Consider the following 25,222-nt stretch of genomic DNA (forward strand, 5'->3'; position numbering starts at 1 on the left):
TCTGTAATTTGCATACCATGGATGAAGTCTCCTGAGAGACCAACAAAAATTGCCAATGCTGACTATATTTCAAGTCATCATGGCGGGGTATTGGGAAAAGTTTTCAATTAGCAATAATCACACCTCGGTTATCCCTCATGGGCTACGATATTGCCACTGCGCAAAGTTGGAAGAAGTTGGGCGACTAGGAATTCCCGCTTCCAAGGAAGAGCTCATTTAAGTTATGGTGAGATCCATTTGACCACTGGCCCTCCCGCACTGCTTCAAGGTGTCGACAGTCTAAGGGCTCAGGGAAGACATCATTTTTGCCCATTACAGCCAGACCAGCTCACTTTCTCCTTCTGCTCCAGGCATAAACCATCAATACGTTGCTGTGGGAAGCAAGGATTCTCCTCCACACTGGGAGGAGCTAAGACTCTGTCATTTGCATACCATGGATGAAGTCTCCTGAGAGACCAACAAAAATTGCCAATGCTGACTATATTTCAAGTCATCATGGCGGGGTATTGGGAAAAGTTTTCAATTAGCAATAATCACGCCTCGGTTATACCTCATGGGCTACGATATTGCCACTGCGCAAAGTTGGAGGAAGTTGGGCGACTAGGAATTCCCGCTTCCAAGGAAGAGCTCATTTAAGTTATGGTGAGATCCATTTGACCACTGGCCCTCCCGCACTGCTTCAAGGTGTCGACAGTCTAAGGGCTCAGGGAAGACATCATTTTTGCCCATTACAGCCAGACCAGCTCACTTTCTCCTTCTGCTCCAGGCATAAACCATCAATACGTTGCTGTGGGAAGCAAGGATTCTCCTCCACACTGGGAGGAGCTAAGACTCTGTCATTTGCATACCATGGATGAAGTGTCCTGAGAGACCAACAAAAATTGCCAATGCTGACTATATTTCAAGTCATCATGGCGGGGTATTGGGAAAAGTTTTCAATTAGCAATAATCACGCCTCAGTTATACCTCATGGGCTACGATATTGCCACTGCGCAAAGTTGGAGGAAGTTGGGCGACTAGGAATTCCCGCTTCCAAGGAAGAGCTCATTTAAGTTATGGTGAGATCCATTTGACCACTGGCCCTCCCGCACTGCTTCAAGGTGTCGACAGTCTAAGGGCTCAGGGAAGACATCATTTTTGCCCATTACAGCCAGACCAGCTCACTTTCTCCTTCTGCTCCAGGCATAAACCATCAATACGTTGCTGTGGGAAGCAAGGATTCTCCTCCACACTGGGAGGAGCTAAGACTCTGTCATTTGCATACCATGGATGAAGTCTCCTGAGAGACCAACAAAAATTGTCAATGCTGACTATATTTCAAGTCATCATGGCGGGGTATTGGGAAAAGTTTTCAATTAGCAATAATCACGCCTCGGTTATACCTCATGGACTACGATATTGCCACTGCGCAAAGTTGGAGGAAGTTGGGCGACTAGGAATTCCCGCTTCCAAGGAAGAGCTCATTTAAGTTATGGTGAGATCCATTTGACCACTGGCCCTCCCGCACTGCTTCAAGGTGTCGACAGTCTAAGGGCTCAGGGAAGACATCATTTTTGCCCATTACAGCCAGACCAGCTCACTTTCTCCTTCTGCTCCAGGCATAAACCATCAATACGTTGCTGTGGGAAGCAAGGATTCTCCTCCACACTGGGAGGAGCTAAGACTCTGTCATTTGCATACCAAGGATGAAGTCTCCGGAGATACCAACAAAAATTGCCAATGCTGACTATATTTCAAGTCATCATGGCGGGGTATTGGGAAAAGTTTTCAATTAGCAATAATCACGCCTCGGTTATACCTCATGGGCTACGATATTGCCACTGCGCAAAGTTGGAGGAAGTTGGGCGACTAGGAATTCCCGCTTCCAAGGAAGAGCTCATTTAAGTTATGGTGAGATCCATTTGACCACTGGCCCTCCCGCACTGCTTCAAGGTGTCGACAGTCTAAGGGCTCAGGGAAGACATCATTTTTGCCCACTACAGCCAGACCAGCTCACTTTCTCCTTCTGCTCCAGGCATAAACCATCAATACGTTGCTGTGGGAAGCAAGGATTCTCCTCCACACTGGGAGGAGCTAAGACTCTGTCATTTGCATACCATGGATGAAGTCTCCTGAGAGACCAACAAAAATTGTCAATGCTAACTATATTTCAAGTCATCATGGCGGGGTATTGGGAAAAGTTTTCAATTAGCAATAATCACGCCTCGGTTATACCTCATGGGCTACGATATTGCCACTGCGCAAAGTTGGAGGAAGTTGGGCGACTAGGAATTCCCGCTTCCAAGGAAGAGCTCATTTAAGTTATGGTGAGATCCATTTGACCACTGGCCCTCCCGCACTGCTTCAAGGTGTCGACAGTCTAAGGGCTCAGGGAAGACATCATTTTTGCCCATTACAGCCAGACGAGCTCACTTTCTCCTTCTGCTCCAGGCATAAACCATCAATACGTTGCTGTGGGAAGCAAGGATTCTCCTCCACACTGGGAGGAGCTAAGACTCTGTCATTTGCATACCAAGGATGAAGTCTCCTGAGAGACCAACAAAAATTGCCAATGCTGACTATATCTCAAGTCATCATGGCGGGGTATTGGGAAAAGTTTTCAATTAGCAATAATCACGCCTCGGTTATACCTCATGGGCTACAATATTGCCACTGCGCAAAGTTGGAGGAAGTTTGGCGACTAGGAATTCCCGCTTCCAAGGAAGAGCTCATTTAAGTTATGGTGAGATCCATTTGACCACTGGCCCTCCCGCACTGCTTCAAGGTGTCGACAGTCTAAGGGCTCAGGGAAGACATCATTTTTGCCCATTACAGCCAGACCAGCTCACTTTCTCCTTCTGCTCCAGGCATAAACCATCAATACGTTGCTGTGGGAAGCAAGGATTCTCCTCCACACTGGGAGGAGCTAAGACTCTGTCATTTGCATACCATGGATGAAGTCTCCTGAGAGACCAACAAAAATTGCCAATGCTGACTATATTTCAAGTCATCATGGCGGGGTATTGGGAAAAGTTTTCAATTAGCAATAATCACGCCTCGGTTATACCTCATGGGCTACGATATTGCCACTGCGCAAAGTTGGAGGAAGTTGGGCGACTAGGAATTCCCGCTTCCAAGGAAGAGCTCATTTAAGTTATGGTGAGATCCATTTGACCACTGGCCCTCCCGCACTGCTTCAAGGTGTCGACAGTCTAAGGGCTCAGGGAAGACATCATTTTTGCCCATTACAGCCAGACCAGCTCACTTTCTCCTTCTGCTCCAGGCATAAACCATCAATACGTTGCTGTGGGAAGCAAGGATTCTCCTCCACACTGGGAGGAGCTAAGACTCTGTCATTTGCATACCATGGATGAAGTCTCCTGAGAGACCAACTAAAATTGCCAATGCTGACTATATTTCAAGTCATCATGGCGGGGTATTGGGAAAAGTTTTCAATTAGCAATAATCACGCCTCGGTTATACCTCATGGGCTACGATATTGCCACTGCGCAAAGTTGGAGGAAGTTGGGCGACTAGGAATTCCCGCTTCCAAGGAAGAGCTCATTTAAGTTATGGTGAGATCCATTTGACCACTGGCCCTCCCGCACTGCTTCAAGGTGTCGACAGTCTAAGGGCTCAGGGAAGACATCATTTTTGCCCATTACAGCCAGACCAGCTCACTTTCTCCTTCTGCTCCAGGCATAAACCATCAATACGTTGCTGTGGGAAGCAAGGATTCTCCTCCACACTGGGAGGAGCTAAGACTCTGTCATTTGCATACCATGGATGAAGTCTCCTGAGAGACCAACAAAAATTGCCAATGCTGACTATATTTCAAGTCATCATGGCGGGGTATTGGGAAAAGTTTTCAATTAGCAATAATCACGCCTCGGTTATACCTCATGGGCTACGATATTGCCACTGCGCAAAGTTGGAGGAAGTTGGGCGACTAGGAATTCCCGCTTCCAAGGAAGAGCTCATTTAAGTTATGGTGAGATCCATTTGACCACTGGCCCTCCCGCACTGCTTCAAGGTGTCGACAGTCTAAGGGCTCAGGGAAGACATCATTTTTGCCCATTACAGCCAGACCAGCTCACTTTCTCCTTCTGCTCCAGGCATAAACCATCAATACGTTGCTGTGGGAAGCAAGGATTCTCCTCCAGACTGGGAGGAGCTAAGACTCTGTCATTTGCATACCATGGATGAAGTCTCCTGAGAGACCAACAAAAATTGCCAATGCTGACTATATTTCAAGTCATCATGGCGGGGTATTGGGAAAAGTTTTCAATTAGCAATAATCACGCCTAGGTTATACCTCATGGGCTACGATATTGCCACTGCGCAAAGTTGGAGGAAGTTGGGCGACTAGGAATTCCCGCTTCCAAGGAAGAGCTCATTTAAGTTATGGTGAGATCCATTTGACCACTGGCCCTCCCCCACTGCTTCAAGGTGTCGACAGTCTAAGGGCTCAGGGAAGACATCATTTTTGCCCATTACAGCCAGACCAGCTCACTTTCTCCTTCTGCTCCAGGCATAAACCATCAATACGTTGCTGTGGGAAGCAAGGATTCTCCTCCACACTGGGAGGAGCTAAGACTCTGTCATTTGCATACCATGGATGAAGTCTCCTGAGAGACCAACAAAAATTGCCAATGCTGACTATATTTCAAGTCATCATGGCGGGGTATTGGGAAAAGTTTTCAATTAGCAATAATCACGCCTCGGTTATACCTCATGGGCTACGATATTGCCACTGCGCAAAGTTGGAGGAAGTTGGGCGACTAGGAATTCCCGCTTCCAAGGAAGAGCTCATTTAAGTTATGGTGAGATCCATTTGACCACTGGCCCTCCTGCACTGCTTCAAGGTGTCGACAGTCTAAGGGCTCAGGGAAGACATCATTTTTGCCCATTACTGCCAGACCAGCTCACTTTCTCCTTCTGCTCCAGGCATAAACCATCAATACGTTGCTGTGGGAAGCACGGATTCTCCTCCACACTGGGAGGAGCTAAGACTCTGTCATTTGCATACCATGGATGAAGTCTCCTGAGAGACCAACAAAAATTGCCAATGCTGACTATATTTCAAGATATCATGGCGGGGTATTGGGAAAAGTTTTCAATTAGCAATAATCACGCCTCGGTTATACCTCATGGGCTACGATATTGCCACTGCGCAAAGTTGGAGGAAGTTGGGCGACTAGGAATTCCCGCTTCCAAGGAAGAGCTCATTTAAGTTATGGTGAGATCCATTTGACCACTGGCCCTCCCGCACTGCCTCAAGGTGTCGACAGTCTAAGGGCTCAGGGAAGACATCATTTTTGCCCATTACAGCCAGACCAGCTCACTTTCTCCTTCTGCTCCAGGCATAAACCATCAATACGTTGTGGGAAGCAAGGATTCTTCTCCACACTGGGAGGAGCTAAGACTCTGTCATTTGCATACCACGGATGAAGTCTCCTGAGAGACCAACAAAAATTGCCAATGCTGACTATATTTCAAGTCATCATGGCGGGGTATTGGGAAAAGTTTTCAATTAGCAATAATCACGCCTCGGTTATACCTCATGGGCTACGATATTGCCACTGCGCAAAGTTGGAGGAAGTTGGGCGACTAGGAATTCCCGCTTCCAAGGAAGAGCTCATTTAAGTTATGGTGAGATCCATTTGACCACTGGCCCTCCCGCACTGCTTCAAGGTGTCGACAGTCTAAGGGCTCAGGGAAGACATCATTTTTGCCCATTACAGCCAGACCAGCTCACTTTCTCCTTCTGCTCCAGGCATAAACCATCAATACGTTGCTGTGGGAAGCAAGGATTCTCCTCCACACTGGGAGGAGCTAAGACTCTGTCATTTGCATACCATGGATGAAGTCTCCTGAGAGACCAACAAAAATTGCCAATGCTGACTATATTTCAAGTCATCATGGCGGGGTATTGGGAAAAGTTTTCAATTAGCAATAATCACGCCTCGGTTATACCTCATGGGCTACGATATTGCCACTGCGCAAAGTTGGAGGAAGTTGGGCGACTAGGAATTCCCGCTTCCAAGGAAGAGCTCATTTAAGTTATGGTGAGATCCATTTGACCACTGGCCCTCCCGCACTGCTTCAAGGTGTCGACAGTCTAAGGGCTCAGGGAAGACATCATTTTTGCCCATTACAGCCAGACCAGCTCACTTTCTCCTTCTGCTCCAGGCATAAACCATCAATACGTTGCTGTGGGAAGCAAGGATTCTCCTCCACACTGGGAGGAGCTAAGACTCTGTCATTTGCATACCACGAATGAAGTCTCCTGAGACACCAACAAAAATTGCCAATGCTGACTATATTTCAAGTCATCATGGCGGGGTATTGGGAAAAGTTTTCAATTAGCAATAATCACGCCTCGGTTATACCTCATGGACTACGATATTGCCACTGCGCAAAGTTGGAGGAAGTTGGGCGACTAGGAATTCCCGCTTCCAAGGAAGAGCTCATTTAAGTTATGGTGAGATCCATTTGACCACTGGCCCTCCCCCACTGCTTCAAGGTGTCGACAGTCTAAGGGCTCAGGGAAGACATCATTTTTGCCCATTACAGCCAGACCAGCTCACTTTCTCCTTCTGCTCCAGGCATAAACCATCAATACGTTGCTGTGGGAAGCAAGGATTCTCCTCCACACTGGGAGGAGCTAAGACTCTGTCATTTGCATACCATGGATGAAGTCTCCTGAGAGACCAACAAAAATTGCCAATGCTGACTATATTTCAAGTCATCATGGCGGGGTATTGGGAAAAGTTTTCAATTAGCAATAATCACGCCTCGGTTATACCTCATGGGCTACGATATTGCCACTGCGCAAAGTTGGAGGAAGTTGGGCGACTAGGAATTCCCGCTTCCAAGGAAGAGCTCATTTAAGTTATGGTGAGATCCATTTGACCACTGGCCCTCCCGCACTGCTTCAAGGTGTCGACAGTCTAAGGGCTCAGGGAAGACATCATTTTTGCCCATTACAGCCAGACCAGCTCACTTTCTCCTTCTGCTCCAGGCATAAACCATCAATACGTTGCTGTGGGAAGCAAGGATTCTCCTCCACACTGGGAGGAGCTAAGACTCTGTCATTTGCATACCATGGATGAAGTCTCCTGAGAGACCAACAAAAATTGCCAATGCTGACTATATTTCAAGTCATCATGGCGGGGTATTGGGAAAAGTTTTCAATTAGCAATAATCACGCCTCGGTTATACCTCATGGGCTACGATATTGCCACTGCGCAAAGTTGGAGGAAGTTGGGCGACTAGGAATTCCCGCTTCCAAGGAAGAGCTCATTTAAGTTATGGTGAGATCCATTTGACCACTGGCCCTCCCGCACTGCTTCAAGGTGTCGACAGTCTAAGGGCTCAGGGAAGACATCATTTTTGCCCATTACAGCCAGACCAGCTCACTTTCTCCTTCTGCTCCAGGCATAAACCATCAATACGTTGCTGTGGGAAGCAAGGATTCTCCTCCACACTGGGAGGAGCTAAGACTCTGTCATTTGCATACCACGAATGAAGTCTCCTGAGAGACCAACAAAAATTGCCAATGCTGACTATATTTCAAGTCATCATGGCGGGGTATTGGGAAAAGTTTTCAATTAGCAATAATCACGCCTCGGTTATACCTCATGGACTACGATATTGCCACTGCGCAAAGTTGGAGGAAGTTGGGCGACTAGGAATTCCCGCTTCCAAGGAAGAGCTCATTTAAGTTATGGTGAGATCCATTTGACCACTGGCCCTCCCGCACTGCTTCAAGGTGTCGACAGTCTAAGGGCTCAGGGAAGACATCATTTTTGCCCATTACAGCCAGACCAGCTCACTTTCTCCTTCTGCTCCAGGCATAAACCATCAATACGTTGCTGTGGGAAGCAAGGATTCTCCTCCACACTGGGAGGAGCTAAGACTCTGTCATTTGCATACCATGGATGAAGTCTCCTGAGAGACCAACAAAAATTGCCAATGCTGACTATATTTCAAGTCATCATGGCGGGGTATTGGGAAAAGTTTTCAATTAGCAATAATCACGCCTCGGTTATACCTCATGGGCTACGATATTGCCACTGCGCAAAGTTGGAGGAAGTTGGGCGACTAGGAATTCCCGCTTCCAAGGAAGAGCTCATTTAAGTTATGGTGAGATCCATTTGACCACTGGCCCTCCCGCACTGCTTCAAGGTGTCGACAGTCTAAGGGCTCAGGGAAGACATCATTTTTGCCCATTACAGCCAGACCAGCTCACTTTCTCCTTCTGCTCCAGGCATAAACCATCAATACGTTGCTGTGGGAAGCAAGGATTCTCCTCCACACTGGGAGGAGCTAAGACTCTGTCATTTGCATACCATGGATGAAGTCTCCTGAGAGACCAACAAAAATTGCCAATGCTGACTATATTTCAAGTCATCATGGCGGGGTATTGGGAAAAGTTTTCAATTAGCAATAATCACGCCTCGGTTATACCTCATGGGCTACGATATTGCCACTGCGCAAAGTTGGAGGAAGTTGGGCGACTAGGAATTCCCGCTTCCAAGGAAGAGCTCATTTAAGTTATGGTGAGATCCATTTGACCACTGGCCCTCCCGCACTGCTTCAAGGTGTCGACAGTCTAAGGGCTCAGGGAAGACATCATTTTTGCCCATTACAGCCAGACCAGCTCACTTTCTCCTTCTGCTCCAGGCATAAACCATCAATACGTTGCTGTGGGAAGCAAGGATTCTCCTCCACACTGGGCGGAGCTAAGACTCTGTCATTTGCATACCATGGATGAAGTCTCCTGAGAGACCAACAAAAATTGCCAATGCTGACTATATTTCAAGTCATCATGGCGGGGTATTGGGAAAAGTTTTCAATTAGCAATAATCACGCCTCGGTTATACCTCATGGGCTACGATATTGCCACTGCGCAAAACTGGAGGAAGTTGGGCGACTAGGAATTCCCGCTTCCAAGGAAGAGCTCATTTAAGTTATGGTGAGATCCATTTGACCACTGGCCCTCCCGCACTGCTTCAAGGTGTCGACAGTCTAAGGGCTCAGGGAAGACATCATTTTTGCCCATTACAGCCAGACCAGCTCACTTTCTCCTTCTGCTCCAGGCATAAACCATCAATACGTTGCTGTGGGAAGCAAGGATTCTCCTCCACACTGGGAGGAGCTAAGACTCTGTCATTTGCATACCATGGATGAAGTCTCCTGAGAGACCAACAAAAATTGCCAATGCTGACTATATTTCAAGTCATCATGGCGGGGTATTGGGAAACGTTTTCAATTAGCAATAATCACGCCTCGGTTATACCTCATGGGCTACGATATTGCCACTGCGCAAAGTTGGAGGAAGTTGGGCGACTAGGAATTCCCGCTTCCAAGGAAGAGCTCATTTAAGTTATGGTGAGATCCATTTGACCACTGGCCCTCCCGCACTGCTTCAAGGTGTCGACAGTCTAAGGGCTCAGGGAAGACATCATTTTGGCCCATTACAGCCAGACCAGCTCACTTTCTCCTTCTGCTCCAGGCATAAACCATCAATACGTTGCTGTGGGAAGCAAGGATTCTCCTCCACACTGGGAGGAGCTAAGACTCTGTCATTTGCATACCATGGACGAAGTCTCCTGAGAGACCAATAAAAATTGCCAATGCTGACTATATTTCAAGTCATCATGGCGGGGTATTGGGAAAAGTTTTCAATTAGCAATAATCACGCCTCGGTTATACCTCATGGGCTACGATATTGCCACTGCGCAAAGTTGGAGGAAGTTGGGCGACTAGGAATTCCCGCTTCCAAGGAAGAGCTCATTTAAGTTATGGTGAGATCCATTTGCCCACTGGCCCTCCCGCTCTGCTTCAAGGTGTCGACAGTCTAAGGGCTCAGGGAAGACATCATTTTTGCCCATTACAGCCAGACCAGCTCACTTTCTCCTTCTGCTCCAGACATAAACCATCAATACGTTGCTGTGGGAAGCAAGGATTCTCCTCCACACTGGGAGAAGCTAAGACTCTGTCATTTGCATACCATGGATGAAGTCTCCTGAGAGACCGACAAAAATTGCCAATGCTGACTATATTTCAAGTCATCATGGCGGGGTATTGGGAAAAGTTTTCAATTAGCAATAATCACGCCTCGGTTATACCTCATGGGCTACGATATTGCCACTGCGCAAAGTTGGAGGAAGTTGGGCGACTAGGAATTCCCGCTTCCAAGGAAGAGCTCATTTAAGTTATGGTGAGATCCATTTGACCACTGGCCCTCCCGCACTGCTTCAAGGTGTCGACAGTCTAAGGGCTCAGGGAAGACATCATTTTTGCCCATTACAGCCAGACCAGCTCACTTTCTCCTTCTGCTCCAGGCATAAACCATCAACACGTTGCTGTGGGAAGCAAGGATTCTCCTCCACACTGGGAGGAGCTAAGACTCTGTCATTTGCATACCATGGATGAAGTCTCCTGAGAGACCAAGAAAAATTGCCAATGCTGACTATATTTCAAGTCATCATGGAGGGGTATTGGGAAAAGTTTTCAATTAGCAATAATCACGCCTCGGTTATACCTCATGGGCTACGATATTGCCACTGCGCAAAGTTGGAGGAAGTTGGGCGACTAGGAATTCCCGCTTCCAAGGAAGAGCTCATTTAAGTTATGGTGAGATCCATTTGACCACTGGCCCTCCCGCACTGCTTCAAGGTGTCGACAGTCTAAGGGCTCAGGGAAGACATCATTTTTGCCCATTACAGCCAGACCAGCTCACTTTCTCCTTCTGCTCCAGGCATAAACCATCAATACGTTGCTGTGGGAAGCAAAGATTCTCCTCCACACTGGGAGGAGATAAGACTCTGCATTTGCATACCATGGATGAAGTCTCCTGAGAGACCAACAAAAATTGCCAATGCTGACTATATTTCAAGTCATCATGGCGGGGTATTGGGAAAAGTTTTCAATTAGCAATAATCACGCCTCGGTTATACCTCATGGGCTACGATATTGCCACTGCGCAAAGTTGGAGGAAGTTGGGCGACTAGGAATTCCCGCTTCCAAGGAAGAGTTCATTTAAGTTATGGTGAGATCCATTTGACCACTGGCCCTCCCGCACTGCTTCAAGGTGTCGACAGTCTAAGGGCTCAGGGAAGACATCATTTTTGCCCATTACAGCCAGACCAGCTCACTTTCTCCTTCTGCTCCAGGCATAAACCATCAATACGTTGCTGTGGGAAGCAAGGATTCTCCTCCACACTGGGAGGAGCTAAGACTCTGTCATTTGCATACCATGGATGAAGTCTCCTGAGAGACCAACAAAAATTGCCAACGCTGACTAAATTTCAAGTCATCATGGCGGGGTATTGGGAAAAGTTTTCAATTAGCAATAATCACGCCTCGGTTATACCTCATGGGCTACGATATTGCCACTGCGCAAAGTTGGAGGAAGTTGGGCGACTAGGAATTCCCGCTTCCAAGGAAGAGCTCATTTAAGTTATGGTGAGATCCATTTGACCACTGGCCCTCCCGCACTGCTTCAAGGTGTCGACAGTCTAAGGGCTCAGGGAAGACATCATTTTTGCCCATTAGAGTCAGACCAGCTCACTTTCTCCTTCTGCTCCAGGCATAAACCATCAATACGTTGCTGTGGGAAGCAAGGATTCTCCTCCACACTGGGAGGAGCTAAGACTCTGTCATTTGCATACCATGGATGAAGTCTCCTGAGAGACCAACAAAAATTGCCAATGCTGACTATATTTCAAGTCATCATGGCGGGGTATTGGGAAAAGTTTTCAATTAGCAATAATCACGCCTCGGTTATACCTCATGGGCTACGATATTGCCACTGCGCAAAGTTGGAGGAAGTTGGGCGACTAGGAATTCCCGCTTCCAAGGAAGAGCTCATTTAAGTTATGGTGAGATCCATTTGACCACTGGCCCTCCCGCACTGCTTCAAGGTGTCGACAGTCTAAGGGCTCAGGGAAGACATCATTTTTGCCCATTACAGCCAGACCAGCTCACTTTCTCCTTCTGCTCCAGGCATAAACCATCAATACGTTGCTGTGGGAAGCAAGGATTCTCCTCCACACTGGGAGGAGCTAAGACTCTGTCATTTGCATACCATGGATGAAGTCTCCTGAGAGACCAACAAAAATTGCCAATGCTGACTATATTTCAAGTCATCATGGCGGGGTATTGGGAAAAGTTTTCAATTAGCAATAATCACGCCTCGGTTATACCTCATGGGCTACGATATTGCCACTGCGCAAAGTTGGAGGGAGTTGGGCGACTAGGAATTCCCGCTTCCAAGGAAGAGCTCATTTAAGTTATGGTGAGATCCATTTGACCACTGGCCCTCCCGCACTGCTTCAAGGTGTCGACAGTCTAAGGGCTCAGGGAAGACATCATTTTTGCCCATTACAGCCAGACCAGCTCACTTTCTCCTTCTGCTCCAGGCATAAACCATCAACACGTTGCTGTGGGAAGCAAGGATTCTCCTCCACACTGGGAGGAGCTAAGACTCTGTCATTTGCATACCATGGATGAAGTCTCCTGAGAGACCAACAAAAATTGCCAATGCTGACTATATTTCAAGTCATCATGGCGGGGTATTGGGAAAAGTTTTCAATTAGCAATAATCACGCCTCGGTTATACCTCATGGGCTACGATATTGCCACTGCGCAAAGTTGGAGGAAGTTGGGCGACTAGGAATTCCCGCTTCCAAGGAAGAGCTCATTTAAGTTATGGTGAGATCCATTTGACCACTGGCCCTCCCGCACTGCTTCAAGGTGTCGACAGTCTAAGGGCTCAGGGAAGACATCATTTTTGCCCATTACAGCCAGACCAGCTCACTTTCTCCTTCTGCTCCAGGCATAAACCATCAATACGTTGCTGTGGGAAGCAAGGATTCTCCTCCACACTGGGAGGAGCTAAGACTCTGGCATTTGCATACCATGGATGAAGTCTCCTGAGAGACCAACAAAAATTGCCAATGCTGACTATATTTCAAGTCATCATGGCGGGGTATTGGGAAAAGTTTTCAATTAGCAATAATCACGCCTCGGTTATACCTCATGGGCTACGATATTGCCACTGCGCAAAGTTGGAGGAAGTTGGGCGACTAGGAATTCCCGCTTCCAAGGAAGAGCTCATTTAAGTTATGGTGAGATCCATTTGACCACTGGCCCTCCCGCACTGCTTCAAGGTGTCGACAGTCTAAGGGCTCAGGGAAGAGATCATTTTTGCCCATTACAGCCAGACCAGCTCACTTTCTCCTTCTGCTCCAGGCATAAACCATCAATACGTTGCTGCGGGAAGCAAGGATTCTCCTCCACACTGGGAGGAGCTAAGACTCTGTCATTTGCATACCACGGATGAAGTCTCCTGAGAAACCAACAAAAATTGCCAATGCTGACTATACTTCAAGTCATCATGGCGGGGTATTGGGAAAAGTTTTCAATTAGCAATAATCACGCCTCGGTTATACCTCATGGGCTACGATATTGCCACTGCGCAAAGTTGGAGGAAGTTGGGCGACTAGGAATTCCCGCTTCCAAGGAAGAGCTCATTTAAGTTATGGTGAGATCCATTTGACCACTGGCCCTCCCGCACTGCTTCAAGGTTTTCGACAGTCTAAGGGCTCAGGGAAGACATCATTTTTGCCCATTATAGCCAGACCAGCTCATTTTCTCCTTCTGCTCCAGGCATAAACCATCAATACGTTGCTGTGGGAAGCAAGGATTCTCCTCCACACTGGGAGGAGCTAAGACTCTGTAATTTGCATACCATGGATGAAGTCTCCTGAGAGACCGACAAAAATTGCCAATGCTGACTATATTTCAAGTCATCATGGCGGGGTATTGGGAAAAGTTTTCAATTAGCAATAATCACGCCTCGGTTATACCTCATGGGCTACGATATTGCCACTGCGCAAAGTTGGAGGAAGTCGGGCGACTAGGAATTCCCGCTTCCAAGGAAGAGCTCATTTAAGTTATGGTGAGATCCATTTGACCACTGGCCCTCCCGCACTGCTTCAAGGTGTCGACAGTCTAAGGGCTCAGGGAAGACATCATTTTTGCCCATTACAGCCAGACCAGCTCACTTTCTCCTTCTGCTCCAGGCATAAACCATCAATACGTTGCTGTGGGAAGCAAGGATTCTCCTCCACACTGGGAGGAGCTAAGACTCTGTCATTTGCATACCATGGATGAAGTCTCCTGAGAGACCGACAAAAATTGCCAATGCTGACTATATTTCAAGTCATCATGGCGGGGTATTGGGAAAAGTTTTCAATTAGCAATAATCACGCCTCGGTTATACCTCATGGGCTACGATATTGCCACTGCGCAAAGTTGGAGGAAGTTGGGCGACTAGGAATTCCCGCTTCCAAGGAAGAGCTCATTTAAGTTATGGTGAGATCCATTTGACCACTGGCCCTCCCGCACTGCTTCAAGGTGTCGACAGTCTAAGGGCTCAGGGAAGACATCATTTTTGCCCATTACAGCCAGACCAGCTCACTTTCTCCTTCTGCTCCAAGTATAAACCATCAATACGTTGCTGTGGGAAGCAAGGATTCTCCTCCACACTGGGAGGAGCTAAGACTCTGTCATTTGCATACCATGGATGAAGTCTCATAAATGACCGACAAAAATTGCCAATGCTGACTATATTTCAAGTCATCATGGCGGGGTATTGGGAAAAGTTTTCAATTAGCAATAATCACGCCTCGGTTATACCTCATGGGCTACGATATTGCCACTGCGCAAAGTTGGAGGAAGTTGGGCGACTAGGAATTCCCGCTTCCAAGGAAGAGCTCATTTAAGTTATGGTGAGATCCATTTGACCACTGGCCCTCCCGCACTGCTTCAAGGTGTCGACAGTCTAAGGGCTCAGGGAAGACATCATTTTTGCCCATTACAGCCAGACCAGCTCACTTTCTCCTTCTGCTCCAGGCATAAACCATCAATACGTTGCTGTGGGAAGCAAGGATTCTCCTCCACACTGGGAGGAGCTAAGACTCTGTCATTTGCATACCATGGATGAAGTCTCCTGAGAGACCGACAAAAATTGCCAATGCTGACTATATTTCAAGTCATCATGGCGGGGTATTGGGAAAAGTTTTCAATTAGCAATAATCACGCCTCGGTTATACCTCATGGGCTACGATATTGCCACTGCGCAAAGTTGGAGGAAGTTGGGCGACTAGGAATTCCCGCTTCCAAGGAAGAGCTCATTTAAGTTATGGTGAGATCCATTTGACCACTGGCCCTCCCGCACTGCTTCAAGGTGTCGACAGTCTAAGGGCTCAGGGAAGACATCATTTTTGCCCATTACAGCCAGACCAGCTCACTTTCTCCTTCTGCTCCAGGCATAAACCATCAATACGATGCTGTGGAAAGCAAGGATTCTCCTCCACACTGGGAGGAGCTAAGACTCTGTCATTTGCATACCATGGATGAAGTCTCCTGAGAGACCAACAAAAATTGCCAATGCTGACTATATTTCAAGTCATCTTGGCGGGGTATTGGGAAAAGTTTTCAATTAGCAATAATCATGCCTCAGTTATACCTCATGGGCTACGATATTGCCACTGCGCAAAGTTGGAGGAAGTTGGGCGACTAGGAATTCCCGCTTCCAAGGAAGAGCTCATTTAAGTTATGGTGAGATCCATTTGACCACTGGCCCTCCCGCACTGCTTCAAGGTGTCGACAGTCTAAGGGCTCAGGGAAGACATCATTTTTGCCCATTACAGCCAGACCAGCTCACTTTCTCCTTCTGCTCCAGGCATAAACCATCAATACGTTGCTGTGGGAAGCAAGGATTCTCCTCCACACTGGGAGGAGCTAAGACTCTGTCATTTGCATACCACGAATGAAGTCTCCTGAGAGACCAACAAAAATTGCCAATGCTGACTATATTTCAAGTCATCATGGCGGGGTATTGGGAAAAGTTTTCAATTAGCAATAATCACGCCTCGGTTATACCTCATGGACTACGATATTGCCACTGCGCAAAGTTGGAGGAAGTTGGGCGACTAGGAATTCCCGCTTCCAAGGAAGAGCTCATTTAAGTTATGGTGAGATCCATTTGACCACTGGCCCTCCCGCACTGCTTCAAGGTGTCGACAGTCTAAGGGCTCAGGGAAGACATCATTTTTGCCCATTACAGCCAGACCAGCTCACTTTCTCCTTCTGCTCCAGGCATAAACCATCAATACGTTGCTGTGGGAAGCAAGGATTCTCCTCCACACTGGGAGGAGCTAAGACTCTGTCATTTGCATACCATGGATGAAGTCTCCTGAGAGACCAACAAAAATTGCCAATGCTGACTATATTTCAAGTCATCATGGCGGGGTATTGGGAAACGTTTTCAATTAGCAATAATCACGCCTCGGTTATACCTCATGGGCTACGATATTGCCACTGCGCAAAGTTGGAGGAAGTTGGGCGACTAGGAATTCCCGCTTCCAAGGAAGAGCTCATTTAAGTTATGGTGAGATCCATTTGACCACTGGCCCTCCCGCACTGCTTCAAGGTGTCGACAGTCTAAGGGCTCAGGGAAGACATCATTTTGGCCCATTACAGCCAGACCAGCTCACTTTCTCCTTCTGCTCCAGGCATAAACCATCAATACGTTGCTGTGGAAAGCAAGGATTCTCCTCCACACTGGGAGGAGCTAAGACTCTGTCATTTGCATACCATGGACGAAGTCTCCTGAGAGACCAATAAAAATTGCCAATGCTGACTATATTTCAAGTCATCATGGCGGGGTATTGGGAAAAGTTTTCAATTAGCAATAATCACGCCTCGGTTATACCTCATGGGCTACGATATTGCCACTGCGCAAAGTTGGAGGAAGTTGGGCGACTAGGAATTCCCGCTTCCAAGGAAGAGCTCATTTAAGTTATGGTGAGATCCATTTGCCCACTGGCCCTCCCGCTCTGCTTCAAGGTGTCGACAGTCTAAGGGCTCAGGGAAGACATCATTTTTGCCCATTACAGCCAGACCAGCTCACTTTCTCCTTCTGCTCCAGACATAAACCATCAATACGTTGCTGTGGGAAGCAAGGATTCTCCTCCACACTGGGAGAAGCTAAGACTCTGTCATTTGCATACCATGGATGAAGTCTCCTGAGAGACCGACAAAAATTGCCAATGCTGACTATATTTCAAGTCATCATGGCGGGGTATTGGGAAAAGTTTTCAATTAGCAATAATCACGCCTCGGTTATACCTCATGGGCTACGATATTGCCACTGCGCAAAGTTGGAGGAAGTTGGGCGACTAGGAATTCCCGCTTCCAAGGAAGAGCTCATTTAAGTTATGGTGAGATCCATTTGACCACTGGCCCTCCCGCACTGCTTCAAGGTGTCGACAGTCTAAGGGCTCAGGGAAGACATCATTTTTGCCCATTACAGCCAGACCAGCTCACTTTCTCCTTCTGCTCCAGGCATAAACCATCAACACGTTGCTGTGGGAAGCAAGGATTCTCCTCCACACTGGGAGGAGCTAAGACTCTGTCATTTGCATACCATGGATGAAGTCTCCTGAGAGACCAAGAAAAATTGCCAATGCTGACTATATTTCAAGTCATCATGGAGGGGTATTGGGAAAAGTTTTCAATTAGCAATAATCACGCCTCGGTTATACCTCATGGGCTACGATATTGCCACTGCGCAAAGTTGGAGGAAGTTGGGCGACTAGGAATTCCCGCTTCCAAGGAAGAGCTCATTTAAGTTATGGTGAGATCCATTTGACCACTGGCCCTCCCGCACTGCTTCAAGGTGTCGACAGTCTAAGGGCTCAGGGAAGACATCATTTTTGCCCATTACAGCCAGACCAGCTCACTTTCTCCTTCTGCTCCAGGCATAAACCATCAATACGTTGCTGTGGGAAGCAAAGATTCTCCTCCACACTGGGAGGAGATAAGACTCTGCATTTGCATACCATGGATGAAGTCTCCTGAGAGACCAACAAAAATTGCCAATGCTGACTATATTTCAAGTCATCATGGCGGGGTATTGGGAAAAGTTTTCAATTAGCAATAATCACGCCTCGGTTATACCTCATGGGCTACGATATTGCCACTGCGCAAAGTTGGAGGAAGTTGGGCGACTAGGAATTCCCGCTTCCAAGGAAGAGTTCATTTAAGTTATGGTGAGATCCATTTGACCACTGGCCCTCCCGCACTGCTTCAAGGTGTCGACAGTCTAAGGGCTCAGGGAAGACATCATTTTTGCCCATTACAGCCAGACCAGCTCACTTTCTCCTTCTGCTCCAGGCATAAACCATCAATACGTTGCTGTGGGAAGCAAGGATTCTCCTCCACACTGGGAGGAGCTAAGACTCTGTCATTTGCATACCATGGATGAAGTCTCCTGAGAGACCAACAAAAATTGCCAACGCTGACTAAATTTCAAGTCATCATGGCGGGGTATTGGGAAAAGTTTTCAATTAGCAATAATCACGCCTCGGTTATACCTCATGGGCTACGATATTGCCACTGCGCAAAGTTGGAGGAAGTTGGGCAACTAGGAATTCCCGCTTCCAAGGAAGAGCTCATTTAAGTTATGGTGAGATCCATTTGACCACTGGCCCTCCCGCACTGCTTCAAGGTGTCGACAGTCTAAGGGCTCAGGGAAGACATCATTTTTGCCCATTAGAGTCAGACCAGCTCACTTTCTCCTTCTGCTCCAGGCATAAACCATCAATACGTTGCTGTGGGAAGCAAGGATTCTCCTCCACACTGGGAGGAGCTAAGACTCTGTCATTTGCATACCATGGATGAAGTCTCCTGAGAGACCAACAAAAATTGCCAATGCTGACTATATTTCAAGTCATCATGGCGGGGTATTGGGAAAAGTTTTCAATTAGCAATAATCACGCCTCGGTTATACCTCATGGGCTACGATATTGCCACTGCGCAAAGTTGGAGGAAGTTGGGCGACTAGGAATTCCCGCTTCCAAGGAAGAGCTCATTTAAGTTATGGTGAGATCCATTTGACCACTGGCCCTCCCGCACTGCTTCAAGGTGTCGACAGTCTAAGGGCTCAGGGAAGACATCATTTTTGCCCATTACAGCCAGACCAGTTCACTTTCTCCTTCTGCTCCAGGCATAAACCATCAATACGTTGCTGTGGGAAGCAAGGATTCTCCTCCACACTGGGAGGAGCTAAGACTCTGTCATTTGCATACCATGGATGAAGTCTCCTGAGAGACCAACAAAAATTGCCAATGCTGACTATATTTCAAGTCATCATGGTGGGGTATTGGGAAAAGTTTTCAATTAGCAATAATCACGCCTCGTTTATACCTCATGGGCTACGATATTGCCACTGCGCAAAGTTGGAGGAAGTTGGGCGACTAGGAATTCCCGCTTCCAAGGAAGAGCTCATTTAAGTTATGGTGAGATCCATTTGACCACTGGCCCTCCCGCACTGCTTCAAGGTGTCGACAGTCTAAGGGCTCAGGGAAGACATCATTTTTGCCCATTACAGCCAGACCAGCTCACTTTCTCCTTCTGCTCCAGGCATAAACCATCAATACGTTGCTGTGGGAAGCAAGGATTCTCCTCCACACTGGGAGGAGCTAAGACTCTGTCATTTGCATACCATGGATGAAGTCTCCTGAGAGACCAACAAAAATTGCCAATGCTGACTATATTTCAAGTCATCATGGCGGGGTATTGGGAAAAGTTTTCAATTAGCAATAATCACGCCTCGGTTATACCTCATGGGCTACGATATTGCCACTGCGCAAAGTTGGAGGAAGTTGGGCGACTAGGAATTCCCGCTTCCAAGGAAGAGCTCATTTAAGTTATGGTGAGATCCATTTGACCACTGGCCCTCCCGCACTGCTTCAAGGTGTCGACAGTCTAAGGGCTCAGGGAAGACATCATTTTTGCCCATTACAGCCAGACCAGTTCACTTTCTCCTTCTGCTCCAGGCATAAACCATCAATACGTTGCTGTGGGAAGCAAGGATTCTCCTCCACACTGGGAGGAGCTAAGACTCTGTCATTTGCATACCATGGATGAAGTCTCCTGAGAGACCAACAAAAATTGCCAATGCTGACTATATTTCAAGTCATCATGGCGGGGTATTGGGAAAAGTTTTCAATTAGCAATAATCACGCCTCGTTTATACCTCATGGGCTACGATATTGCCACTGCGCAAAGTTGGAGGAAGTTGGGCGACTAGGAATTCCCGATTCCAAGGAAGAGCTCATTTAAGTTATGGTGAGATCCATTTGACCACTGGCCCTCCCGCACCGCTTCAAGGTGTCGACAGTCTAAGGGCTCAGGGAAGACATCATTTTTGCCCATTACAGCCAGACCAGCTCACTTTCTCCTTCTGCTCCAGGCATAAACCATCAATACGTTGCTGTGGGAAGCAAGGATTCTCCTCCACACTGAGAGGAGCTAAGACTCTGTCATTTGCATACCATGGATGAAGTCTCCTGAGAGACCAACAAGAATTGCCAATGCTGACTATATTTCAAGTCATCATGGCGGGGTATTGGGAAAAGTTTTCAATTAGCAATAATCACGCCTCGGTTATACCTCATGGGCTACGATATTGCCACTGCGCAAAGTTGGAGGAAGTTGGGCGACTAGGAATTCCCGCTTCCAAGGAAGAGCTCATTTAAGTTATGGTGAGATCCATTTGACCACTGGCCCTCCCGCACTGCTTCAAGGTGTCGACAGTCTAAGGGCTCAGGGAAGACATCATTTTTGCCCATTACAGCCAGACCAGCTCACTTTCTCCTTCTGCTCCAGGCATAAACCATCAATACGTTGCTGTGGGAAGCAAGGATTCTCCTCCACACTGGGAGGAGCTAAGACTCTGTCATTTGCATACCATGGATGAAGTCTCCTGAGAGACCAACAAAAATTGCCAATGCTGACTATATTTCAAGTCATCATGGCGGGGTATTGGGAAAAGTTTTCAATTAGCAATAATCACGCCTCGGTTATACCTCATGGGCTACGATATTGCCACTGCGCAAAGTTGGAGGGAGTTGGGCGACTAGGAATTCCCGCTTCCAAGGAAGAGCTCATTTAAGTTATGGTGAGATCCATTTGACCACTGGCCCTCCCGCACTGCTTCAAGGTGTCGACAGTCTAAGGGCTCAGGGAAGACATCATTTTTGCCCATTACAGCCAGACCAGCTCACTTTCTCCTTCTGCTCCAGGCATAAACCATCAACACGTTGCTGTGGGAAGCAAGGATTCTCCTCCACACTGGGAGGAGCTAAGACTCTGTCATTTGCATACCATGGATGAAGTCTCCTGAGAGACCAACAAAAATTGCCAATGCTGACTATATTTCAAGTCATCATGGCGGGGTATTGGGAAAAGTTTTCAATTAGCAATAATCACGCCTCGGTTATACCTCATGGGCTACGATATTGCCACTGCGCAAAGTTGGAGGAAGTTGGGCGACTAGGAATTCCCGCTTCCAAGGAAGAGCTCATTTAAGTTATGGTGAGATCCATTTGACCACTGGCCCTCCCGCACTGCTTCAAGGTGTCGACAGTCTAAGGGCTCAGGGAAGACATCATTTTTGCCCATTACAGCCAGACCAGCTCACTTTCTCCTTCTGCTCCAGGCATAAACCATCAATACGTTGCTGTGGGAAGCAAGGATTCTCCTCCACACTGGGAGGAGCTAAGACTCTGTCATTTGCATACCATGGATGAAGTCTCCTGAGAGACCAACAAAAATTGCCAATGCTGACTATATTTCAAGTCATCATGGCGGGGTATTGGGAAAAGTTTTCAATTAGCAATAATCACGCCTCGGTTATACCTCATGGGCTACGATATTGCCACTGCGCAAAGTTGGAGGAAGTTGGGCGACTAGGAATTCCCGCTTCCAAGGAAGAGCTCATTTAAGTTATGGTGAGATCCATTTGACCACTGGCCCTCCCGCACTGCTTCAAGGTGTCGACAGTCTAAGGGCTCAGGGAAGAGATCATTTTTGCCCATTACAGCCAGACCAGCTCACTTTCTCCTTCTGCTCCAGGCATAAACCATCAATACGTTGCTGCGGGAAGCAAGGATTCTCCTCCACACTGGGAGGAGCTAAGACTCTGTCATTTGCATACCACGGATGAAGTCTCCTGAGAAACCAACAAAAATTGCCAATGCTGACTATACTTCAAGTCATCATGGCGGGGTATTGGGAAAAGTTTTCAATTAGCAATAATCACGCCTCGGTTATACCTCATGGGCTACGATATTGCCACTGCGCAAAGTTGGAGGAAGTTGGGCGACTAGGAATTCCCGCTTCCAAGGAAGAGCTCATTTAAGTTATGGTGAGATCCATTTGACCACTGGCCCTCCCGCACTGCTTCAAGGTTTTCGACAGTCTAAGGGCTCAGGGAAGACATCATTTTTGCCCATTATAGCCAGACCAGCTCATTTTCTCCTTCTGCTCCAGGCATAAACCATCAATACGTTGCTGTGGGAAGCAAGGATTCTCCTCCACACTGGGAGGAGCTAAGACTCTGTAATTTGCATACCATGGATGAAGTCTCCTGAGAGACCGACAAAAATTGCCAATGCTGACTATATTTCAAGTCATCATGGCGGGGTATTGGGAAAAGTTTTCAATTAGCAATAATCACGCCTCGGTTATACCTCATGGGCTACGATATTGCCACTGCGCAAAGTTGGAGGAAGTCGGGCGACTAGGAATTCCCGCTTCCAAGGAAGAGCTCATTTAAGTTATGGTGAGATCCATTTGACCACTGGCCCTCCCGCACTGCTTCAAGGTGTCGACAGTCTAAGGGCTCAGGGAAGACATCATTTTTGCCCATTACAGCCAGACCAGCTCACTTTCTCCTTCTGCTCCAGGCATAAACCATCAATACGTTGCTGTGGGAAGCAAGGATTCTCCTCCACACTGGGAGGAGCTAAGACTCTGTCATTTGCATACCATGGATGAAGTCTCCTGAGAGACCGACAAAAATTGCCAATGCTGACTATATTTCAAGTCATCATGGCGGGGTATTGGGAAAAGTTTTCAATTAGCAATAATCACGCCTCGGTTATACCTCATGGGCTACGATATTGCCACTGCGCAAAGTTGGAGGAAGTTGGGCGACTAGGAATTCCCGCTTCCAAGGAAGAGCTCATTTAAGTTATGGTGAGATCCATTTGACCACTGGCCCTCCCGCACTGCTTCAAGGTGTCGACAGTCTAAAGGCTCAGGGAAGACATCATTTTTGCCCATTACAGCCAGACCAGCTCACTTTCTCCTTCTGCTCCAAGTATAAACCATCAATACGTTGCTGTGGGAAGCAAGGATTCTCCTCCACACTGGGAGGAGCTAAGACTCTGTCATTTGCATACCATGGATGAAGTCTCATAAATGACCGACAAAAATTGCCAATGCTGACTATATTTCAAGTCATCATGGCGGGGTATTGGGAAAAGTTTTCAATTAGCAATAATCACGCCTCGGTTATACCTCATGGGCTACGATATTGCCACTGCGCAAAGTTGGAGGAAGTTGGGCGACTAGGAATTCCCGCTTCCAAGGAAGAGCTCATTTAAGTTATGGTGAGATCCATTTGACCACTGGCCCTCCCGCACTGCTTCAAGGTGTCGACAGTCTAAGGGCTCAGGGAAGACATCATTTTTGCCCATTACAGCCAGACCAGCTCACTTTCTCCTTCTGCTCCAGGCATAAACCATCAATACGTTGCTGTGGGAAGCAAGGATTCTCCTCCACACTGGGAGGAGCTAAGACTCTGTCATTTGCATACCATGGATGAAGTCTCCTGAGAGACCGACAAAAATTGCCAATGCTGACTATATTTCAAGTCATCATGGCGGGGTATTGGGAAAAGTTTTCAATTAGCAATAATCACGCCTCGGTTATACCTCATGGGCTACGATATTGCCACTGCGCAAAGTTGGAGGAAGTTGGGCGACTAGGAATTCCCGCTTCCAAGGAAGAGCTCATTTAAGTTATGGTGAGATCCATTTGACCACTGGCCCTCCCGCACTGCTTCAAGGTGTCGACAGTCTAAGGGCTCAGGGAAGACATCATTTTTGCCCATTACAGCCAGACCAGCTCACTTTCTCCTTCTGCTCCAGGCATAAACCATCAATACGTTGCTGTGGGAAGCAAGGATTCTCCTCCACACTGGGAGAAGCTAAGACTCTGTCATTTGCATACCATGGATGAAGTCTCCTGAGAGACCGACAAAAATTGCCAATGCTGACTATATTTCAAGTCATCATGGCGGGGTATTGGGAAAAGTTTTCAATTAGCAATAATCACGCCTCGGTTATACCTCATGGGCTACGATATTGCCACTGCGCAAAGTTGGAGGAAGTCGGGCGACTAGGAATTCCCGCTTCCAAGGAAGAGCTCATTTAAGTTATGGTGAGATCCATTTGACCACTGGCCTTCCCGCACTGCTTCAAGGTGTCGACAGTCTAAGGGCTCAGGGAAGACATCATTTTTGCCCATTACAGCCAGACCAGCTCACTTTCTCCTTCTGCTCCAGGCATAAACCATCAATACGTTGCTGTGGGAAGCAAGGATTCTCCTCCACACTGGGAGGAGCTAAGACTCTGTCATTTGCATACCATGGATGAAGTCTCCTGAGAGACCGACAAAAATTGCCAATGCTGACTATATTTCAAGTCATCATGGCGGGGTATTGGGAAAAGTTTTCAATTAGCAATAATCACGCCTCGGTTATACCTCATGGGCTACGATATTGCCACTGCGCAAAGTTGGAGGAAGTTGGGCGACTAGGAATTCCCGCTTCCAAGGAAGAGCTCATTTAAGTTATGGTGAGATCCATTTGACCACTGGCCCTCCCGCACTGCTTCAAGGTGTCGACAGTCTAAGGGCTCAGGGAAGACATCATTTTTGCCCATTACAGCCAGACCAGCTCACTTTCTCCTTCTGCTCCAGGTATAAACCATCAATACGTTGCTGTGGGAAGCAAGGATTCGCCTCCACACTGGGAGGAGCTAAGACTCTGTCATTTGCATACCATGGATGAAGTCTCATAAATGACCGACAAAAATTGCCAATGCTGACTATATTTCAAGTCATCATGGCGGGGTATTGGGAAAAGTTTTCAATTAGCAATAATCACGCCTCGGTTATACCTCATGGGCTACGATATTGCCACTGCGCAAAGTTGGAGGAAGTTGGGCGACTAGGAATTCCCGCTTCCAAGGAAGAGCTCATTTAAGTTATGGTGAGATCCATTTGACCACTGGCCCTCCCGCACTGCTTC

At 47.5% G+C, this 25,222-nt stretch overlaps 61 non-coding genes across 61 annotated transcripts; all 61 read right to left on the minus strand.

The window, feature by feature from the left end:
• Positions 1-27: 27 nt before the first annotated feature.
• LOC138677613 (U4 spliceosomal RNA) lies at positions 28-168 on the minus strand. The gene has a single exon (XR_011321017.1). It is a non-coding gene; the product is annotated as a U4 spliceosomal RNA (small nuclear RNA).
• A 275-nt stretch (positions 169-443) lies between these two features.
• Positions 444-584, minus strand: LOC138677832 (U4 spliceosomal RNA). The gene has a single exon (XR_011321225.1). It is a non-coding gene; the product is annotated as a U4 spliceosomal RNA (small nuclear RNA).
• Positions 585-859: 275 nt separating this feature from the next.
• LOC138677705 (U4 spliceosomal RNA) lies at positions 860-1,000 on the minus strand. The gene has a single exon (XR_011321103.1). It is a non-coding gene; the product is annotated as a U4 spliceosomal RNA (small nuclear RNA).
• Positions 1,001-1,275: 275 nt separating this feature from the next.
• On the minus strand, positions 1,276-1,416 carry LOC138677675 (U4 spliceosomal RNA). Its single transcript, XR_011321076.1, has one exon. It is a non-coding gene; the product is annotated as a U4 spliceosomal RNA (small nuclear RNA).
• Positions 1,417-1,691: 275 nt separating this feature from the next.
• LOC138677645 (U4 spliceosomal RNA) lies at positions 1,692-1,832 on the minus strand. The gene has a single exon (XR_011321048.1). It is a non-coding gene; the product is annotated as a U4 spliceosomal RNA (small nuclear RNA).
• A 275-nt stretch (positions 1,833-2,107) lies between these two features.
• On the minus strand, positions 2,108-2,248 carry LOC138677659 (U4 spliceosomal RNA). The gene has a single exon (XR_011321061.1). It is a non-coding gene; the product is annotated as a U4 spliceosomal RNA (small nuclear RNA).
• A 275-nt stretch (positions 2,249-2,523) lies between these two features.
• On the minus strand, positions 2,524-2,664 carry LOC138677532 (U4 spliceosomal RNA). The gene has a single exon (XR_011320939.1). It is a non-coding gene; the product is annotated as a U4 spliceosomal RNA (small nuclear RNA).
• Positions 2,665-2,939: 275 nt separating this feature from the next.
• LOC138677833 (U4 spliceosomal RNA) lies at positions 2,940-3,080 on the minus strand. Its single transcript, XR_011321226.1, has one exon. It is a non-coding gene; the product is annotated as a U4 spliceosomal RNA (small nuclear RNA).
• A 275-nt stretch (positions 3,081-3,355) lies between these two features.
• LOC138677547 (U4 spliceosomal RNA) lies at positions 3,356-3,496 on the minus strand. Its single transcript, XR_011320953.1, has one exon. It is a non-coding gene; the product is annotated as a U4 spliceosomal RNA (small nuclear RNA).
• Positions 3,497-3,771: 275 nt separating this feature from the next.
• LOC138677834 (U4 spliceosomal RNA) lies at positions 3,772-3,912 on the minus strand. Its single transcript, XR_011321227.1, has one exon. It is a non-coding gene; the product is annotated as a U4 spliceosomal RNA (small nuclear RNA).
• Positions 3,913-4,187: 275 nt separating this feature from the next.
• Positions 4,188-4,328, minus strand: LOC138677595 (U4 spliceosomal RNA). Its single transcript, XR_011321000.1, has one exon. It is a non-coding gene; the product is annotated as a U4 spliceosomal RNA (small nuclear RNA).
• A 275-nt stretch (positions 4,329-4,603) lies between these two features.
• LOC138677835 (U4 spliceosomal RNA) lies at positions 4,604-4,744 on the minus strand. The gene has a single exon (XR_011321228.1). It is a non-coding gene; the product is annotated as a U4 spliceosomal RNA (small nuclear RNA).
• Positions 4,745-5,019: 275 nt separating this feature from the next.
• LOC138677647 (U4 spliceosomal RNA) lies at positions 5,020-5,160 on the minus strand. Its single transcript, XR_011321050.1, has one exon. It is a non-coding gene; the product is annotated as a U4 spliceosomal RNA (small nuclear RNA).
• A 272-nt stretch (positions 5,161-5,432) lies between these two features.
• LOC138677836 (U4 spliceosomal RNA) lies at positions 5,433-5,573 on the minus strand. The gene has a single exon (XR_011321229.1). It is a non-coding gene; the product is annotated as a U4 spliceosomal RNA (small nuclear RNA).
• A 275-nt stretch (positions 5,574-5,848) lies between these two features.
• LOC138677837 (U4 spliceosomal RNA) lies at positions 5,849-5,989 on the minus strand. The gene has a single exon (XR_011321230.1). It is a non-coding gene; the product is annotated as a U4 spliceosomal RNA (small nuclear RNA).
• Positions 5,990-6,264: 275 nt separating this feature from the next.
• LOC138677699 (U4 spliceosomal RNA) lies at positions 6,265-6,405 on the minus strand. Its single transcript, XR_011321098.1, has one exon. It is a non-coding gene; the product is annotated as a U4 spliceosomal RNA (small nuclear RNA).
• Positions 6,406-6,680: 275 nt separating this feature from the next.
• LOC138677838 (U4 spliceosomal RNA) lies at positions 6,681-6,821 on the minus strand. Its single transcript, XR_011321231.1, has one exon. It is a non-coding gene; the product is annotated as a U4 spliceosomal RNA (small nuclear RNA).
• A 275-nt stretch (positions 6,822-7,096) lies between these two features.
• On the minus strand, positions 7,097-7,237 carry LOC138677839 (U4 spliceosomal RNA). The gene has a single exon (XR_011321232.1). It is a non-coding gene; the product is annotated as a U4 spliceosomal RNA (small nuclear RNA).
• A 275-nt stretch (positions 7,238-7,512) lies between these two features.
• LOC138677502 (U4 spliceosomal RNA) lies at positions 7,513-7,653 on the minus strand. Its single transcript, XR_011320909.1, has one exon. It is a non-coding gene; the product is annotated as a U4 spliceosomal RNA (small nuclear RNA).
• Positions 7,654-7,928: 275 nt separating this feature from the next.
• Positions 7,929-8,069, minus strand: LOC138677840 (U4 spliceosomal RNA). The gene has a single exon (XR_011321233.1). It is a non-coding gene; the product is annotated as a U4 spliceosomal RNA (small nuclear RNA).
• Positions 8,070-8,344: 275 nt separating this feature from the next.
• LOC138677841 (U4 spliceosomal RNA) lies at positions 8,345-8,485 on the minus strand. Its single transcript, XR_011321234.1, has one exon. It is a non-coding gene; the product is annotated as a U4 spliceosomal RNA (small nuclear RNA).
• Positions 8,486-8,760: 275 nt separating this feature from the next.
• LOC138678218 (U4 spliceosomal RNA) lies at positions 8,761-8,901 on the minus strand. The gene has a single exon (XR_011321589.1). It is a non-coding gene; the product is annotated as a U4 spliceosomal RNA (small nuclear RNA).
• Positions 8,902-9,176: 275 nt separating this feature from the next.
• LOC138677559 (U4 spliceosomal RNA) lies at positions 9,177-9,317 on the minus strand. Its single transcript, XR_011320965.1, has one exon. It is a non-coding gene; the product is annotated as a U4 spliceosomal RNA (small nuclear RNA).
• Positions 9,318-9,592: 275 nt separating this feature from the next.
• LOC138677527 (U4 spliceosomal RNA) lies at positions 9,593-9,733 on the minus strand. The gene has a single exon (XR_011320934.1). It is a non-coding gene; the product is annotated as a U4 spliceosomal RNA (small nuclear RNA).
• A 275-nt stretch (positions 9,734-10,008) lies between these two features.
• On the minus strand, positions 10,009-10,149 carry LOC138677692 (U4 spliceosomal RNA). The gene has a single exon (XR_011321091.1). It is a non-coding gene; the product is annotated as a U4 spliceosomal RNA (small nuclear RNA).
• A 275-nt stretch (positions 10,150-10,424) lies between these two features.
• Positions 10,425-10,565, minus strand: LOC138677697 (U4 spliceosomal RNA). The gene has a single exon (XR_011321096.1). It is a non-coding gene; the product is annotated as a U4 spliceosomal RNA (small nuclear RNA).
• Positions 10,566-10,839: 274 nt separating this feature from the next.
• Positions 10,840-10,980, minus strand: LOC138677842 (U4 spliceosomal RNA). The gene has a single exon (XR_011321235.1). It is a non-coding gene; the product is annotated as a U4 spliceosomal RNA (small nuclear RNA).
• A 275-nt stretch (positions 10,981-11,255) lies between these two features.
• On the minus strand, positions 11,256-11,396 carry LOC138678219 (U4 spliceosomal RNA). The gene has a single exon (XR_011321590.1). It is a non-coding gene; the product is annotated as a U4 spliceosomal RNA (small nuclear RNA).
• A 275-nt stretch (positions 11,397-11,671) lies between these two features.
• Positions 11,672-11,812, minus strand: LOC138677844 (U4 spliceosomal RNA). The gene has a single exon (XR_011321236.1). It is a non-coding gene; the product is annotated as a U4 spliceosomal RNA (small nuclear RNA).
• Positions 11,813-12,087: 275 nt separating this feature from the next.
• On the minus strand, positions 12,088-12,228 carry LOC138677845 (U4 spliceosomal RNA). The gene has a single exon (XR_011321237.1). It is a non-coding gene; the product is annotated as a U4 spliceosomal RNA (small nuclear RNA).
• Positions 12,229-12,503: 275 nt separating this feature from the next.
• LOC138677846 (U4 spliceosomal RNA) lies at positions 12,504-12,644 on the minus strand. Its single transcript, XR_011321238.1, has one exon. It is a non-coding gene; the product is annotated as a U4 spliceosomal RNA (small nuclear RNA).
• Positions 12,645-12,919: 275 nt separating this feature from the next.
• On the minus strand, positions 12,920-13,060 carry LOC138677847 (U4 spliceosomal RNA). Its single transcript, XR_011321239.1, has one exon. It is a non-coding gene; the product is annotated as a U4 spliceosomal RNA (small nuclear RNA).
• Positions 13,061-13,335: 275 nt separating this feature from the next.
• LOC138677544 (U4 spliceosomal RNA) lies at positions 13,336-13,476 on the minus strand. Its single transcript, XR_011320950.1, has one exon. It is a non-coding gene; the product is annotated as a U4 spliceosomal RNA (small nuclear RNA).
• Positions 13,477-13,752: 276 nt separating this feature from the next.
• LOC138677704 (U4 spliceosomal RNA) lies at positions 13,753-13,893 on the minus strand. Its single transcript, XR_011321102.1, has one exon. It is a non-coding gene; the product is annotated as a U4 spliceosomal RNA (small nuclear RNA).
• A 275-nt stretch (positions 13,894-14,168) lies between these two features.
• LOC138677715 (U4 spliceosomal RNA) lies at positions 14,169-14,309 on the minus strand. Its single transcript, XR_011321113.1, has one exon. It is a non-coding gene; the product is annotated as a U4 spliceosomal RNA (small nuclear RNA).
• Positions 14,310-14,586: 277 nt separating this feature from the next.
• LOC138677580 (U4 spliceosomal RNA) lies at positions 14,587-14,725 on the minus strand. The gene has a single exon (XR_011320986.1). It is a non-coding gene; the product is annotated as a U4 spliceosomal RNA (small nuclear RNA).
• A 275-nt stretch (positions 14,726-15,000) lies between these two features.
• LOC138677726 (U4 spliceosomal RNA) lies at positions 15,001-15,141 on the minus strand. Its single transcript, XR_011321122.1, has one exon. It is a non-coding gene; the product is annotated as a U4 spliceosomal RNA (small nuclear RNA).
• Positions 15,142-15,416: 275 nt separating this feature from the next.
• On the minus strand, positions 15,417-15,557 carry LOC138677625 (U4 spliceosomal RNA). Its single transcript, XR_011321029.1, has one exon. It is a non-coding gene; the product is annotated as a U4 spliceosomal RNA (small nuclear RNA).
• Positions 15,558-15,832: 275 nt separating this feature from the next.
• On the minus strand, positions 15,833-15,973 carry LOC138677503 (U4 spliceosomal RNA). Its single transcript, XR_011320910.1, has one exon. It is a non-coding gene; the product is annotated as a U4 spliceosomal RNA (small nuclear RNA).
• Positions 15,974-16,248: 275 nt separating this feature from the next.
• LOC138677560 (U4 spliceosomal RNA) lies at positions 16,249-16,389 on the minus strand. Its single transcript, XR_011320966.1, has one exon. It is a non-coding gene; the product is annotated as a U4 spliceosomal RNA (small nuclear RNA).
• A 275-nt stretch (positions 16,390-16,664) lies between these two features.
• Positions 16,665-16,805, minus strand: LOC138677528 (U4 spliceosomal RNA). Its single transcript, XR_011320935.1, has one exon. It is a non-coding gene; the product is annotated as a U4 spliceosomal RNA (small nuclear RNA).
• A 275-nt stretch (positions 16,806-17,080) lies between these two features.
• Positions 17,081-17,221, minus strand: LOC138677738 (U4 spliceosomal RNA). Its single transcript, XR_011321132.1, has one exon. It is a non-coding gene; the product is annotated as a U4 spliceosomal RNA (small nuclear RNA).
• Positions 17,222-17,496: 275 nt separating this feature from the next.
• On the minus strand, positions 17,497-17,637 carry LOC138677698 (U4 spliceosomal RNA). The gene has a single exon (XR_011321097.1). It is a non-coding gene; the product is annotated as a U4 spliceosomal RNA (small nuclear RNA).
• Positions 17,638-17,911: 274 nt separating this feature from the next.
• LOC138677848 (U4 spliceosomal RNA) lies at positions 17,912-18,052 on the minus strand. The gene has a single exon (XR_011321240.1). It is a non-coding gene; the product is annotated as a U4 spliceosomal RNA (small nuclear RNA).
• Positions 18,053-18,327: 275 nt separating this feature from the next.
• LOC138678220 (U4 spliceosomal RNA) lies at positions 18,328-18,468 on the minus strand. Its single transcript, XR_011321591.1, has one exon. It is a non-coding gene; the product is annotated as a U4 spliceosomal RNA (small nuclear RNA).
• Positions 18,469-18,743: 275 nt separating this feature from the next.
• Positions 18,744-18,884, minus strand: LOC138677849 (U4 spliceosomal RNA). Its single transcript, XR_011321241.1, has one exon. It is a non-coding gene; the product is annotated as a U4 spliceosomal RNA (small nuclear RNA).
• Positions 18,885-19,159: 275 nt separating this feature from the next.
• On the minus strand, positions 19,160-19,300 carry LOC138677713 (U4 spliceosomal RNA). The gene has a single exon (XR_011321111.1). It is a non-coding gene; the product is annotated as a U4 spliceosomal RNA (small nuclear RNA).
• Positions 19,301-19,575: 275 nt separating this feature from the next.
• LOC138677850 (U4 spliceosomal RNA) lies at positions 19,576-19,716 on the minus strand. Its single transcript, XR_011321242.1, has one exon. It is a non-coding gene; the product is annotated as a U4 spliceosomal RNA (small nuclear RNA).
• A 275-nt stretch (positions 19,717-19,991) lies between these two features.
• Positions 19,992-20,132, minus strand: LOC138677681 (U4 spliceosomal RNA). The gene has a single exon (XR_011321081.1). It is a non-coding gene; the product is annotated as a U4 spliceosomal RNA (small nuclear RNA).
• Positions 20,133-20,407: 275 nt separating this feature from the next.
• On the minus strand, positions 20,408-20,548 carry LOC138677540 (U4 spliceosomal RNA). Its single transcript, XR_011320946.1, has one exon. It is a non-coding gene; the product is annotated as a U4 spliceosomal RNA (small nuclear RNA).
• Positions 20,549-20,823: 275 nt separating this feature from the next.
• Positions 20,824-20,964, minus strand: LOC138677851 (U4 spliceosomal RNA). The gene has a single exon (XR_011321243.1). It is a non-coding gene; the product is annotated as a U4 spliceosomal RNA (small nuclear RNA).
• A 275-nt stretch (positions 20,965-21,239) lies between these two features.
• Positions 21,240-21,380, minus strand: LOC138677852 (U4 spliceosomal RNA). The gene has a single exon (XR_011321244.1). It is a non-coding gene; the product is annotated as a U4 spliceosomal RNA (small nuclear RNA).
• A 275-nt stretch (positions 21,381-21,655) lies between these two features.
• LOC138677853 (U4 spliceosomal RNA) lies at positions 21,656-21,796 on the minus strand. The gene has a single exon (XR_011321245.1). It is a non-coding gene; the product is annotated as a U4 spliceosomal RNA (small nuclear RNA).
• A 275-nt stretch (positions 21,797-22,071) lies between these two features.
• On the minus strand, positions 22,072-22,212 carry LOC138677545 (U4 spliceosomal RNA). Its single transcript, XR_011320951.1, has one exon. It is a non-coding gene; the product is annotated as a U4 spliceosomal RNA (small nuclear RNA).
• A 276-nt stretch (positions 22,213-22,488) lies between these two features.
• LOC138677750 (U4 spliceosomal RNA) lies at positions 22,489-22,629 on the minus strand. The gene has a single exon (XR_011321143.1). It is a non-coding gene; the product is annotated as a U4 spliceosomal RNA (small nuclear RNA).
• Positions 22,630-22,904: 275 nt separating this feature from the next.
• Positions 22,905-23,045, minus strand: LOC138677761 (U4 spliceosomal RNA). Its single transcript, XR_011321155.1, has one exon. It is a non-coding gene; the product is annotated as a U4 spliceosomal RNA (small nuclear RNA).
• A 277-nt stretch (positions 23,046-23,322) lies between these two features.
• Positions 23,323-23,461, minus strand: LOC138677581 (U4 spliceosomal RNA). Its single transcript, XR_011320987.1, has one exon. It is a non-coding gene; the product is annotated as a U4 spliceosomal RNA (small nuclear RNA).
• A 275-nt stretch (positions 23,462-23,736) lies between these two features.
• LOC138677763 (U4 spliceosomal RNA) lies at positions 23,737-23,877 on the minus strand. The gene has a single exon (XR_011321158.1). It is a non-coding gene; the product is annotated as a U4 spliceosomal RNA (small nuclear RNA).
• Positions 23,878-24,152: 275 nt separating this feature from the next.
• Positions 24,153-24,293, minus strand: LOC138677765 (U4 spliceosomal RNA). Its single transcript, XR_011321160.1, has one exon. It is a non-coding gene; the product is annotated as a U4 spliceosomal RNA (small nuclear RNA).
• A 275-nt stretch (positions 24,294-24,568) lies between these two features.
• Positions 24,569-24,709, minus strand: LOC138677766 (U4 spliceosomal RNA). The gene has a single exon (XR_011321161.1). It is a non-coding gene; the product is annotated as a U4 spliceosomal RNA (small nuclear RNA).
• Positions 24,710-24,986: 277 nt separating this feature from the next.
• Positions 24,987-25,125, minus strand: LOC138677582 (U4 spliceosomal RNA). The gene has a single exon (XR_011320988.1). It is a non-coding gene; the product is annotated as a U4 spliceosomal RNA (small nuclear RNA).
• Positions 25,126-25,222: the final 97 nt, after the last annotated feature.

This window comes from Ranitomeya imitator, chromosome 4 (genome assembly GCF_032444005.1).
Source record: "Ranitomeya imitator isolate aRanImi1 chromosome 4, aRanImi1.pri, whole genome shotgun sequence".
NCBI classification, from domain to species: Eukaryota; Metazoa; Chordata; class Amphibia; order Anura; family Dendrobatidae; genus Ranitomeya; species Ranitomeya imitator.